Raw genomic sequence first — 15,124 nt, forward strand, 5'->3', positions numbered from 1 at the left:
AGAAGACTTCCCCAGAAATCTGCTTCTTGGAGAAGAAGGCAACTGAAAAACTAAATCCATGCCATGAGATCTGAATTTTGCCAACCCCAAACCCCACCCACCCACCCACATTTGCTATTGCTCTGACTTGTCCAGGCAGTGCAGGTTCAAAGTGAATGGAGAATACCGTTCAGCTGGCCCAAAGTGTGGCACAACAGATACAGCACTGGGCCTGAAATAAGAAAGACCTGAATTCAAATGCAGCCTCAGACACCTAGCTACGTGACCTTGGGCAAGTCACTGAATCTCTTTGTTTCATTTTCCTTAGCTGTAAAACAGGGGGATTGGGAGTGGATCCAAAATCTCTAAGGATCCTTCCAACTCCTAATCCACAATTCTATGACTTTGCTATACATATTTGGAGAAAATTTTGATGTACAGTATATCTAAACTTCCTTTTAGAGATTTTCCTGGTGGGAGAAATAGGAAAAGAAAGAGGGAACTGATCCTTTGGGGTCAATTCTCAACTATATCAAATCTAGTCCAGGGTCTAGAGTCCCCAGATGGGGAAGAGGAGATGAGGCCACATGTGACATCTCTAAGGTCTTTGAAGGCAGAATTAAGGGTTTATTTTTCTTTGCATCCCCATTACCTAACTCAGTACCTAAAAGAATATTCTCATAGGAAATGTTTAAGTGGAAAGAGAATCTTTTCTTATAGCCAAGGCTCCTAGATAAAGGATCTCTCATAAGAACGCCCAATGTCTCTGTGGGCCTCTCTGCTAGAGTCAGGATGCTGGGAGCATCTCCCCAGTCTGCTCTGTGAACTGTGGGTTGTGGTAACCACAATGATTCCAAGCACCCTCAGCAGTTACCATGGCATCTTGACCAGTCATCCATGCATCATAGCAAAGGTTTCTGGTGAACTTGCCTTCCCCCTCCCCAAGTGGTTGCCATGGTTTCTGGCCAGCCTTCTGTCATCATCGCTTCCAAGTAGATAGAAGGTTTCCCTGTAATTTAACTTTGCGCCCACCCCTAGAGTCAGGAAAGACTCTGAATGACAGGGGTCGAGACATAGTACAATGCCTTACATATAGTAGACACAATTTATTGAATGAATGACAAATGAATGAATGGCACCAGTGAGATGAAGATAGCAGTTCTCAACAAGGCACACTGTAACTAGTTCTTTCTCTTTCTTCAACCTAAAACACCAAACCAAGAAAATCCACAGAGCATTCCTGGAGGAAGAAAGGGGTGGGGGGGACAGAAAATAAAAAATAAATTCTAATATTCAGGATTTTAATAGAAAAACAAAGCACACTGCCTGAAATAATTTGACATAATTAGTAACCTATGTCCACATGTTGTACAAGATGAAATATGGTCAATTTCTAAAAATTGTTATTGATATATTCTGATATTTGATATATTGTTATTGATATGTTTGGCTTTATATCACCTTTGTTTCCAAATATATTCCTCCTCAACCTCCTCTCCTACTCAGCAAGCCATCCTTTATAAAAAAAGGAGGGAAAAATCAATTAAGCAAAATCAACAAACTCATCAACTGATAATTTGTGCAACATTCTACTCCTAACTCTCCATCTCTGCAAAGAATGGAGAGGAGAGAGGTAAATTTTCTTATCTCTTTTCCAGGGCTAAACTTGCCCATTATAATTACACACCATTCAGTTCTGCTATTTTATTCTTTCAATTTGCTTTGTTATAGTCATTGAGTATATTGTTTTTCTGGTTCTCCCTGCTTCCTTCTGCATCAGTTCACATGCTGTCCCACAACATAAGGTTAACCCATCAAATTAGGGCAATTAGCAGAATGCCAAGAACTTAGTAGATGTACACCCTTTGCTTATATCTCTAGAATTGAATAAGAACAGATTGTTGAAGCTGTGAGGCACCTCAGAGATCATAGGATTTATGGTTGAAAGGAGTCTTGGAGAATGTCAGATCTAACCTCATTATTTTAAAGATGAGGAAACTGAGGTTCAGAGAAGGCAGAGTAACTTGTCTGAGTACACATAGGTACTAAGAAGCAGAGCTGGACAATTGGACAATGGCTGAACAAGTTGTGGTATATGAATGTAATGAAATATTATAAAGCTATAAGAAATGTTGAGCAAGCTGGTTTTGGGAAAACTTGAAAAGATTTACATGAACTGATGCAAAGTGAAGTGCAAAGAACCACAAGTACATTACACCCAGTAATAGCAGCAGTATATGACGATCAACTATAAACGACTTAGTTATTTTCAGCAATACAATAATCCAAGATGATTCCAAAAGACTTATGATGAAAAATGCTATCCATGTCCAGAGAAAGAACTGATGGAGTCTGAATGTAGATCGAAGTATACTATTTTCTTTTTTTTATGGTTTTTTTTTCCTTTTGGTCTGTTTCTTCTTTCATAACATGACTGATATGGAAATATGTTTTACATGATTGCTGGTTGTTGTTCTTCATTCTCAAAGAAGACCAAAATGACATCATGAATATAGATAACTATGCTAGAATCAAGTTTCAAATTCAGCCTCAGACACCTAGTAGCTTTTTAACCCTGGGCAAGTCATTTAATCTCTGTTTGCCTTACTTTCTTTAACTGTAAAATGGGATAATATGAGTACCTACTTCATAGAATTGTTGTGAGGATAAAATGAGATAATATTTGTAATTTTTTTAAGCAGTTAGAACTCTGTCTGGCACATAATAGGTGTTGTATAAATACATATTCCCATTCCCTTTCCCTTTCTGACTCCAAATCCAGGGCTCTTTGCATTGTATCCATATTGGGTCCAACTTCCCATTTTACATATTTAGTGCCTGCTTTGCCAGGTTTGTCTTTTCTTTAGTCTTCTCCTCTTTTCCCAACCTGGAAGACAGCAAAAGAATGGAGAATATTTGTGACTTGTGAAGCCCCAAAGAATTATGGAAAGACCAAAGATTATGCAATGTCTAGTTGTGTTGGGGAATTTGTGAAGAGAATGGATTGCATACATGAGAACCTGAAAATGAAGCCATCCAGGAAGCCAACTTGAAATGCAGCATAGATAGAGAAATTGTTATCTACATTCATGAGATCCTGGGTGTGGAAAGGTGTTGGGTGGGGGATGGGGGTGAGGGATGGGGGTGGGGAGCTCATGGTGAAATAGGAATCACCTGAGATGTTCCCTCCATCCCTCCAGGGACTTTTGGGGATAGGAGACAAACACCTGAAACAGGTATTGACCAGGAAGCAACTGCATCTCTGTAGGAGTAGGGAGTAATGTGGTAAGACTAGCCCTTTTCCCTCTTTATGACTTTAATATGGGGGAGTAGAGGGCAAGGAGTTCCTGTTAACTCTCCTCCACAAATAACTTCTAGGCATGAACAATCTGTTGAAGAAAATAAAGACCTCATAACTTAATCAGAAAGATTGCCACCACTTTGAAGGTGAGAGTTCAGAACTCACTAGAAGTGAGTTTCCAGACATTCAGAAGTTTTACAATTTTATCTCTGCTTCTAGGCAGTAAATATATTTGAAAAAAAAAATATGGCAAGTGTGTATTCATTGGGGTCACACAAAGTTGGGAAGAAGGATCTTCATGGAAAGGGAGATGGAGCCTTTTAGATACAATTATAAAGTAAAATGTGATAATCTCCATTGCCTTTTTAACCCTAGAATTGGGTTTCAAATAAGGCAGGACCAGGGCAAGGCACTAGAAGACTGGGAGCTATAGGGAAATTCTAAGTGGGTATGCAAGATCAACCCAAAGAAGGCCTGTGATGGTGATTTGAATTTAGTGCCCCTCAAAGTAGCTTATGAAGAAGTTTTACTGTGAGAAGCAATTTCATCACCATCCCTGGGAAGCAGAATGACCTTGGACAAGTCATGTCACTACCCTGAGATTTGGACTTTTTTATCATTTAAGAGTATGCAGGTATTTCTCCTTTTTACAGAAGACCCTACATTACCTGAACACTAATCACTGAAAAAGAACTGCCATCTTCATCTCACTGGAATCATTCATTCATTCATTCAATAAATTTCATCTACTATGTGTAAGGCATTGAATGATGTCTCAGCCCTTATCATTCATAGTCTTTCCTGATTCTATGAATGGTGACGTTACTTGCCCAAGATCATACTGCTAGTTATTGGCAGAACCCCGACAAAACCATTGTGTTAAGTGTAGGAACAGGGCCTATACCTGTTATTTATTTCCCTGGTGTAAAAAACTCCATCTACAAGTGAAAGTCAGAATGTTCTCTGCCTTTTACAGTTGCTGAGATCTCTGAAAATATAAATTACTTCCCCAGGGTCTCACAAAGAGTATGTAAAGGAAGCAACACTTGAATCCAGGTTTTCCTGGCTCTGAGGCTATCTACTATTTTAAACCATACAATACAATAATAAAATACCACAAATATTTGCTATGTGTCTGCTTTATGAAAGCAGGTGCCTATTTTGTGCTTTAAAAAGACAAAACTAAGACCTAGAGAACTGCCTGAGGCAGACCTAGCTGTTGATTTCCTGGGGTCATAAAGATACTAAATGTCAGAGGCAGGATTTGAACACAGGTCTTCCTAAGTCTAAACCCAGAGCCCTTTCCAACACTCACTGTTTCTCTAGAGCCCTTAAAGAGATAATATCAGCAGAAACACCTGGCCGTGTAACCTTGAGCAAGTTACTTAACCCCAATTGTTTAGGGGCGGCCAGGTGGCTCAGTGAGTAAGAGCACCGACCCCAGTGTCGGGATGACCTGGGATCGAATCCAAGCTCAGATACTTAGCACCATACCCAAAAAGAACTGGCCACGGAACCTTGAGCAAGTTACTTAACCCCAATTGCTTAAAAAAAAAAGAGAGATAATATCAGGTAATTTGAGGAGGGAGAGAATATTAATAAATGGCATGGAATCAGAGAAGACTTTATATAGGGAAAGGTACCTGACGTGAACCTTGAAAGAAGATAATCTTCTGATTGGACGGTAGAGCTGAGGGCTCCTCCCAGAACTCCCATTTAAGAAAGGCACCCAGGCCAATCTTCTCTTCTTTTTTTGGAGGGGGGAAGTCAGGGCAATGGGGTTTAAGTGACTTGCCCAAGGTCATACAACTAGTAAATGTCAACTGTTTGAGGTCAAATTTGAACTTGGGTCCTCCTGACTCCAGGGCCAGTGCTCTATTCACTGTGCCACCTAGTTGCTCCAAAATCTTCTCTTCATTTCCCACTTTACTGCACTCCTTAGATTTAACCTCCGATCCCCTGTCTCTCCCACCTTCCATCCCCACCTCTCTCATCCTCCTTCTTATCTTCTATCTACCTTTCTTCTTGCTATCTGCCTATCAAGTGTTGTTTTCCATCATTAGATTTCAAAGTCCTTGAGGACAGTCTTTATTTTTCATATTTGTATTCCCATTGCTTAGCGCAGTACCTGGCACAAAGTAGTAGCATAATAAATTTTTGTTGACTGACTCATTGTAAGGGTTATGGGATTTAAAGATCTTCCATGCCCCATGGACGTGCTGACATAGCAGAGCAAGAGAAAGCGGAAAGCGAGAGAAAGTGAAAGCCGAGCTAGCGGTCCTGCGGTTTGCTGAGCCGAGCTAACGGTCCTGCGGTTGGCGGTTGGCGGCGGTTGCGGTTGCGGTTGCAGTTGTGGTTGCGGTTGCGGCAGCAGCAGAGGCAGCGGCAGCGCGAAGCCCTTTTTTGGGGAAATAAACTTTTTTTTGAGTTAGGACTGCTAAGGACTTTCTGCTAAGGGCTCCTGCTGAGCACTGCCAGGGGCCGGAGCTGCTGGGAGCGCGCTGGGTGGTTGCTGTGAGTGGGGAGAGGAGGACCTTTGCCTGAGGTAGCCTGTTCTGTTTTAAAGGCTTGAAAATGTGGGTGCTTTCTACTTTATCTACCTGTGCCAATGTCATAACTACTCTGATGGCTTTCACTTTCTGGTTTTGGGACTCCGTCTTTTGGTATCTTAATAAATTTTCTAGTTTATTTCCCCAAATGGCAAACCTGACGTATTTTGTGATGGATAATTATATCAGCATATGTGTAATCTCTATAGGCATTGTGAATATGGCATTGCTGATACACTCATAGAAAGGAAGAGATGAGGAGAAAGTGTGTTCTAGGCATGGGGAGGAACCATTGGAAAAAGTACAGAGATCAAAATGGAAGCATTTGATGAAGTGCAAGTAGGCTAGTCTTGTTGCAATGTAGGTAGGGGAATAATGTGAAATCCACTAGAAAGGTAGGCTGGAATCACAATGTAAGGGCTCCAAATGCCAGGCTGAGGAATACCGAAGCATTTTGAAGAAGGGAGTGGCCTAAGAAAGATTATTTTGATATCTGTGTGAGAGATGAATCAGAGAAGGAGGGACTAACAGCTAAGAGACCAATGAGGAGGCTATTAGATTAGTCCAAGAGAGTTGTGATCACAGCCTGAAGTAGGTTGGTAGCAATTTGAATGGAGAAAAAGGTTTTGAGAGGTGTAGAGTGAAATATAGCTTATCCTGTATTGATAGATGTTGTCAAAGTACAATTGATAAACTTGGCAACTGATTGGCTGGGCCATAAGGCAGGAAAAAAAGAGCAGAGGGTGACTCAGAAGTTACAAACCTGGGGACCGAGATGATGTTGGTGACCTCAACAGAAAGGAAGTGTGGAGGAAGGGCAGCTTTAGAGAAGAAGATAATAAGTTTCATTTGGAGCATGTTGAATTTGTGACATCCAGCAGGGAGGTGGCGATATGGAACTGGAGTACTGGAGAGAGATCAGGGCAAAATATATAAAGTAAGGCATTATCTAAGTAGAAAAAAATCATTGAATCCATGGAAGGAGATGAGGTCACTATTGGACAAACACATGATAATAATAATCACTTTAAGGCATGCAAAGTACTTCACAAATACTGTCTCATTTTATCCTCACAATAACCCTGAAAGGAAAGGTGCTATTATTATCCCCATTTTACAAATGAAGAAACTGAGAGAGAAATAAGTTTAAGTGATTTGCCCAGAATCACCAAGGCTAGTAAGTATATGAGATGGGATTTGAACTCAGATCTTTCCAACTCCACGTCCAGCACTTTATCCATGGTGCCATGTAGCTGCCTAGATAAAGAGAAAAGAGCCTGGTTGATCGATAGTTTTATCAAAGATCTTACAGTCTAGGGGTGGCTAGGTGGCGCAGTGAATAGATCACCAGCCCTGGAGTCAGGAGGACCTGCGTTCAAATCCAGCCTCAGACACTTAACACAAAAAACTAGCTTGTGACCTTGGGCAAGTCACTTAACCCCAATTGCCCTACCTTCCCCCCTCCAAAAATAAAAAGAAAAAAGAAAAAAAAAGATCTTACAGTCTATTGGGGAAATACTATACCAACATACATATCTATAATATGCAATATTATAAATGCATGAAAAAGGTATTGCATAGTAGAGAAACTGGGAGTTCCACTCTATAGGAACTGGAAGTAAAGAAATCGGGTTCAAATCTCAACTTTGTGTGCCCATGTTATCTTGGGGAAGTCACTTAACCTCTGTTGGCATCAGTTTCCTCTTCTGTAAAAAAAAAAAAAGGGGGGGGGGAAGCATGTTAACGGTCCCTTCCAACTTTAAATGAATGATCCTAATAAGTTCATGATGAGGATGATGAAGATGAGAGGAATAGCATAGAATATATCAGTATTCAGAATCAGAGCAATATTTAAAGCAGGTTCATCCAATCAATCCATTTGTGACAGGGAATTAACTATAGATTTAGTAAACTGACTCACCAGAAGAATCATGCTAGCCTTGCTTGGTTCTAAATTGTCAGATAAGAACTTTGTCTCTAGTCCCCATTCCAATCCATTCTCTTTCCACTCCAAAGATTGACGTTCAACTCAGTGGCTGGGGGATAATGATCTTCTGGGTCTAGAACCTTCCACACAACTCTACTCTAGGGAATACCTGTCACCTAAAGATCACACCAAAGACTCTGCTGACATCCTTATGTTCTTCCCCAACTCATTTTGAAGATATCAACTGATACCATTGTTCAAAAAGAAAAAGCTACCTGATGATCTTCCCCCTGCAAGCTCCCATTCATAAGTGTTTCCAGTTAAATTATATTTTTGTTGTTGTTCAGTTATTTTTCAGTCATGTTTAACTCTTAAGGGCCTCATCTGGGGTTTTCTTGACAAAGATATTTGAGTAGTTTGCCATTTTCTTTTCCAGCTCATTTTACAGATGAGGAAACTGAGGCAAACAGAGTTAAGTGACTTGCACAGGGTCACACAGTTAGTAAGTGTCTGAGACTGGATTTGAACTCAGGAAGATGAGTCTTCCTGACTCCAGGCCCAGGACTCTATGCACTGTGCCACTTAGCCATCCTAAGTTATACATCTTCCCTTAAAACATGTAAAACAAAGACCTGTTGCTTTCAGCATTGGATGAATTCTCTAATTCTTCTGCAGTGCCCATTTTAGGTGCCAAAACCACTACATCAGACTATGACAGAGACAATACCCAGTTGTCATAAAGATGGCAAAACTCTATTGGACAACATTGTTATAATGGTAATAGATACTCAGGACCTACTGTTAGTACCCTATGGAATTAGTTTCCAAAGTGGAATTAGAAATGGAACGTACCATGGTAATGACACCCAGTATTGATCTCGGTCAGTTAGTAACATAATCTAAGCATGTATATGTAGGTTGTTGTGTGGGGCAATATTAAAGGAAAAAAAGGACCTCAATGAGCTCAACAGTTTTAACCACCAGATGGCACTAAGAGCCATTCACTGAGAAGTCCCATGCTCACCCTGGCTGTTTATGAATGCCCTGGTGGGGTGGAAGTACTGACTAAGCTTCATGCTCACTATGACTACCAGAGAGTAAAGCAGCCTTATATTCCCCACATCCACCTCTCTCAATAGGACGGCACCAACTTGTTGTGAAGGGCTGTGTGGATTTATGCATCTACCAACTAATCAATCAGCAGGCATTTATTAAGAGCCTAGCATGCAATCATCATCAACAACCAAAACATACTGTAACTGTGCTAGGAACTAAGGGAACAGAAATCAAAGGAAAATGTTCTCTCCTTTCAAAAAAGGATCTTCTGACAAAGGAGACAACATACACATATGCAGGGGATGAGGGATAGGGAGTGCACCTGTAATTTCATTAATATAGAGAATTCACAGATGAGAAAATTCCCTCTACCAATACAGGTTGGCACCCTCTCTGCAAATTATAGTCTAAGAGAATCTGCTAGGGCATAAGTTAAAGGACTCACCTAGCATCATACAGTCAATATGTGTCAGAGACAGAACTTGAACCCAGGGTTTTCTAGCTTCAAAGCCAATTTTCTATCCATTCTGGCTATGCTTCCTCTCTTGTACCTATAAAGGTAAATACCATATATACACAGAATACCTTCAAAGTAATTTGGAGAAGAAAAGTACCAACAGCTTTGGGGATCAGGACAGACAAGCTTTCTTGAGGAAGAAGTGTGTTCCAGACATTGAGATCAGCCAGTACACAGATAAACAGAGACAGGGAATAGTGTTATGTTCCAGAAACAGCAAGAAGTTGATTGGACCATGTAGCACATAAATGAATGAATGAGTGAGCAAATATTAAACCCTTACTAGATACAAAACACTGTGCTTAACTCTAAAAACATGAAGCAAGCAAGCAAAAATAGTCCCTGACCTCAGGGAACTTTTATGCTAATAGGGAAGAAAATATATATTTGGAGCAAAAATTGGAAAGAGGGGTTATATCACCAATGTGATCCCCATAGCAGCTTCTATGAATATGCAGACATATTTCCATGGTTGAATCGCAAAATATAACAAACTCTCTTCCTCAAAGATGAAACCAAGATATTTATTCAGATACCAGAAAGCCAATTCCACCTCAGTAACAAAGAAGTTTATACACATCATCAATGCAGAAAGTATTATCATCCCCAAGACTTCCCTCTGTTAGACCTCCCCACAAACGAGCTCCCCTAGGCAAAATTCCTCCATCTTTCACTCACTAGCTGATCTGCCTCAGCTTTGCCTCTCTCTCTCCCAGCTCTGCCTCAGTCTCTCTTCCTGCTCCACCTGTTTGGCAAGCTCCTCCCACCATGGGCTCCACGTGACTCAAGCTGTGGGCTGGACCAAAGCTCAAAGTAGGTCACATGGACCTATTAAGGGGCAAGGAAAATCTTCAAATTCCCTTAACATTACAGGGTATGTCCCAGGAGATATAGCTTGGAGATGACCCAAAAGGGTTGTGGTGGACCCTAGACCAAAGAAGATAAGGCAAAAGCTACCAATCGCAGCCCAGAGCATGCAGGGGAAGGATTCTGAATTCTGGAGAATGAAGGAAATTGGGATGTAGGCACCATGGCTTAGAAAAGGCTAAAATGTAGGATTGTAGGTCAAGGACCACATACAATAAGAACTAACCTTAGCTTTTTCCAAGGGACTGGGTCTGTAAACTTTTTTTTATCTGCACCACTATCAATAAAAAAAAAATTGAGCACGAACCTTCAATATATGTATGTTTACTTATTTATAAATTGCATACATGCACTCTTGTACTGACAAATATGCACATCATAAAACTTACACAAAAAATGGAAATTGAAAATGATGAAATAAAGTTGGAATAATATTTGATCCTAGAGTCCACAGGAAGCTAGGGAAGTTTATTGAGTAGGGAAAAGATTTTGCCAGATCTGTGGTTTGAAAAAAGTCACTGGCATTTGTGTGAAAGATTGGTCATTCAGAGAAGGAGTTGGATTATCAGGCTATTCTGAGACCCAGTGAGAGGTGATGGGTACCAAAACTAGGAAGGAGAAGTATGAGTAGAGAGAAGGCAGCAGATGTTAAAGAAGAAATGGCAACTGATTTGGATATGTGGGATGGGGGAGCCTCAACAGCAACAGGGAAGTTTAGGAGAAAAGATATTGTAATGATATCTAGACCACAATCCATCCCATGTGACTCACTCTTTCCCACCACATAGGGCTCTTACAGGTTACTCCCTTCAAGCAAGAACACACATTCCAAGGGTACCTACTACAGCTGAGAAGCGAGCTGGGGAACCTGCACACCTGCTTTGAATGATGCTCAGTTTAGATTATAACTGACCGGAAACCTGAGCCAGGCTCAGAAGTGGAGAGTCTGGGCACTGGCATGGCCGAGGGAGGGAGCTGAGTGGTGGAATATTGGGAAGATAAGTTTAAGTTAGGGTGTGGTTGGGCTAGAGACAAACCCCACAATTAACTATCACAGCAAGGGTGGGAATGACCCATTTTCCCAGCCGCCTATTGGTTGATAACACCTCCCCACCCTTGGAGTCAGGCCATATTTCCACTTTGGAGACCCCTAAGTAAGATGACTTCAAAGGTCTCTCCCAGCTCCAAAAAATCCTAGGATCTAGGATCTCTGTTTTGGAAGACATTTCTGAAATTCTTTCAGCCTGAGATGCCTTATCTGTAAAAAAAGAGGGTTCTTAAATCTCATTTTATTCTCCAAGATTTTTTCCCCTCCCCATCTCCCCCATCTCCCCAGGTCTGTCTCTGCTCTGGAAGTGTTGATATCAAATGGCTTTTAACCCCAGAGGAGACTGAAATGCTTTTCTGACTTTCAACAGTATTCACCCTCACTTCTCCAAGGAAAACACAACTCAGAAGCATTAGCAGGAGCATCTCAAAAGACAGTGGGGTGAGAAGGAAAATGTTTCCTTGTGATGCTGTTCATGTCCACCAGGTGTCAGTGTGAATCTGAAAGAACTGTTATTGGGGGTGTAGCTTTTCTGTCTATAAACCCTAAAGGCCCCTTGTGCTAGGGTCTTAGTGTCCAGGCAGAAAGGCATCTCTAGGACTGTAATTAGGCCTTGTCTACTCAAATTGGAAGTCAGCCTATGTCCTGAGACAACTATCTAAAATCAACTGGGTTCCTCATTTCATAGTGAAGCATCTTGCTTAAGAGAGGAGAGGATCATGAGGGATGATGTAGCCCCAGAATGTCACAGTCACCCACCCCTTCCTCCTTCTCCCCCTCTTCCTCAGCTATCTGAGCTGGCTCTCTCACCCAATCTCACCCCTTCAGAGGCTGTAGTTACTGCTTTCCTCCAGTGGAGTATCTGCTCCTTCCCCTCCTCGCCTACTCCTGCACACACCCATCAAGGCACACCTTCTTTTGGGTCTCCACTGCAGACTTCAGTGAATTTCCTTCCAACTGCTAGGAGATAGAAAATCAGATGAAAAACAGACAGAGACTGAAAAAGAAGTAAAAAGCACCCTGGGCATAAAGTTAGAAACTAGATTTGAATCCCAGTTGTGCCAATGGTCATAGTGCAAGTTACTTAACCTCTCTTGGTCTCAGTTTTCTAATCTGTAAAAAGAGGGAATTTAACTAGATGGCCTCTAAGGTCCCATCCTATTCTAAATCTATGTATGATCAGAGAGAGAGAGACAGAGACAGAGACAGAGACAGAGACAGAGACAGAGAGACAGAGACAGACAGAGACAGAGAGACAGACAGAGACAGAGAGAGAAGGAAGGAAGGAAGGAAGGAAGGAAGGAGGGAAGGAAGGAGGAAGGGAGGGAGGGAGGGGAGGGAGAAAGGGAGGGAGAACAGAAAGACTATGTGGTCCCCATCCTGATTGCCAAAAAGTCAATATAGGAGAAAAGGCAACAGATTTGGATCCAAGTCCAAGTGCTGGTTCTACCACTTACAAACCATGTTTCCAAGACCAAGGTGGCTAACTGCTCTAAGCCTCAGGCACCCCATCTGTGAAATGGAGATAACATATTCACTACTTACCTAGATCATAAGATTTTAGAGCCCAAAGGAGACTTGGAGATCCTCAGATGCATCTTATGGACAAAAAAGCTGAGACCTACCCAGAGAGGGAGGAGGAAATATTTTCCCAAGGTCACACAGGTAGCAAATAACCAAGCCAGGATTCCAGCTTGGTTCCTCTGACTATACATTCCACAATGACACAATTCCAGAACTGTTCAGAAAAAAGCATTCTGCAAAGCACCATATAAATGTAAGTTATTTTTTTTAAGGCAAGGAATTCTTTTTAATGATGTAAGCTTATGAAGAGCAGGGTTTATGCTGTCTTGGAACTGTAGCACAGACTTGAATTAGGAGGAAGAAAGGAGGAAAGAATGTGTGTAAACACTGAGATGAAAAGTCTTGTCTTATGATCTCGACAGCAGTTTGATCTGTTGAAGGAGATCTTACCTATCTTAGATTTTTGTAGTCTCATCTCTTCTCCTTCCTTGTGTGCAGGGGGAAATTTTTAATTTTTTCCCCATGCTTCTTCTGGCAATCAGTCTCAGATTGTTTCACCTTGAAACCTTTCCCTGAGCTTCCCCTAGTACTGGAGAGGTGATTCAAAATGAAAGAATGATTGATAGCTTGCTTTTTTCCCCCTCTAGTTTGGTTGTGTATCTATTTCTACCTTTTAAGTCCTCTCACTTCCAAGGAAACCAATCCAAAGAGTCTCATGTCACTGATTTCATTCATTCCTCTCTCTTCTGGCTCTTCTGATTTCTCCAAGCCCCAATCCTTTTAGCTTCTGAGAAGAGATGGTGTAAAAGGTCAGTATATAGACCCATTAAGAAGGTCCCTCCATTCTTTATTTAGGGCTGTTCTGAGACCCCAGGGCCCCTCACCCCATCAAACTAGTATGGGAATGTAGGTCAGTTCCTGCTTAGGGATCATTTTCTTTTCTAAGGTTGTAGTGAGGGATCCCTCCTCAAGGAAAAAAGAAAAAGGGTGTGGAAGGGAGGGAAAGCAAGAAACTCCTCTATGTAAGAGAAACAGTTGAAAAAGCAGGAGAGACAGAGGCAGAAGGAGCTAGAAAACACAGAGGAGGAGATATTCTGGATATATCATTAGCAATAACTGAGGAAAGCAATGTGAGGAGTGTGTGTATGAGAGAGAGAGAGAGAGAGAGAGAGAGAGAGAGAGAGAGAGAGAGAGAGAGAGAGAGAGAGAGAGGTGTGTGTGTGTGTGTGTGTGTGTGTGTGTGTGTGTGTGAGCATGTAGGAATTGACTTGGGTAATAATGGAGGATAAAAGACTCCAATGTGAGAGGAGGGGTGAGCTGCAGGAATGAGGTTCATTCTTTCTATTGTCATTGTTCTTTCCCCATGTACAAAGGGGCTAAATTCAATGCTGGATAGTTCTCTATCGCAGACTATGTGCTCCTCCGAATTTGCTTGTAAATGGAATTTGACCACTGACAGAACCTTAGTACCAGAGCAGGTTAAGAAAGGAAGAGGCCTTTGAAGTCCAGCCCTATTATTTTATAGATGAGGAAGCTGATGCATAAAGGGGAAATGTCCTGCCCAAGATCACACAGATAGCCAGAGGTAATGCTGCAAGTAGACCAAGGGTCTCCTGACTCCCAGACCCTGGCTATCCTCACTACACCAGTCTGTAGTCCCAGGAATAGAGTATGGGGCTGAATAGAATGGAGCAGGGATGGGGAGCCTTCGGACTTGAGGCCACACACATGTGGCTCTCTAGGTCCTCAAGTGTGGCCCTTTGACTGAATTCAAGGTCAAAGAGCCAGACTTGAAGACCTAGAGGGCCTCAAGTGGCAGCCTCATGTGGCCTCGAGGCCAAAGTTTCCCCACCCCTGGAGTAGAGGCTGAAGGGAGACATTGGGGATAGGAGGAAGGTCTTTGTGCTCCACGCTATCTCAGTGGTACCTCTAAAGCTGAGTTCAGAACCGACTCCAGAAGTTCTAGGAAAAGAGGGGATCTTGAGATGTCATTCAGTCCATCCCCCTGCTTCCAGACAGATATGTATCTGAAAAGATGGTCACACGCCTGCCTTAGTTGTACAACTTATCCATTTCACATGTTACACTTTTCTTTGGCACCCAATGTGTTCAGGCCCATGGGAGAAGCTTCAGAAGTATGAGGTCACCGTCCCTGACCTCAAAGAGCTGACAATGTATTTAGAGAGATAAAATTTAGACATAAGAAATAATTATAGAACAACAATCCCTCCTCTTTTTTCCATATTGCATTCTATTATGCTACTGTCTTCTCTCTGCCCTTCCCAATCTATCAAAGATTAGTGACCTAAAAAATTGAGACATCAAATCCAAAACCCTGCACTGTATGTGTATGTCT

The 15,124-nt window shown here is 41.8% G+C and overlaps 1 long non-coding RNA gene across 6 annotated transcripts; it reads right to left on the reverse strand.

Annotated features, from left to right (window-relative positions):
- Positions 1 to 1,056: 1,056 nt before the first annotated feature.
- LOC138164066 (uncharacterized) lies at positions 1,057 to 13,898 on the reverse strand. 6 transcript variants are annotated; one of them, XR_011168987.1, is made up of 7 exons: positions 12,790 to 13,896; positions 12,065 to 12,204; positions 10,423 to 10,473; positions 9,258 to 9,363; positions 6,593 to 6,736; positions 2,626 to 2,866; positions 1,057 to 1,219 (listed from the first exon to the last, which is right to left on the reverse strand). It is a non-coding gene; the product is annotated as an uncharacterized lncRNA (long non-coding RNA). The 6 variants fall into 6 exon arrangements; XR_011168982.1 differs by lacking the exon at positions 1,057 to 1,219 and having other exon boundaries at positions 2,356 to 2,866; positions 12,790 to 13,898; XR_011168983.1 differs by lacking the exon at positions 1,057 to 1,219 and having other exon boundaries at positions 2,356 to 2,866; positions 12,055 to 12,204; positions 12,790 to 13,898.
- Between the last annotated feature and the right edge of the window lie 1,226 nt (positions 13,899 to 15,124).

Source organism: Petaurus breviceps, unplaced genomic scaffold (assembly GCF_028583685.1).
Source record: "Petaurus breviceps papuanus isolate PSGF00001 unplaced genomic scaffold, PetGlider_PUasm1.0 189, whole genome shotgun sequence".
Classification (NCBI taxonomy): domain Eukaryota; kingdom Metazoa; phylum Chordata; class Mammalia; order Diprotodontia; family Petauridae; genus Petaurus; species Petaurus breviceps.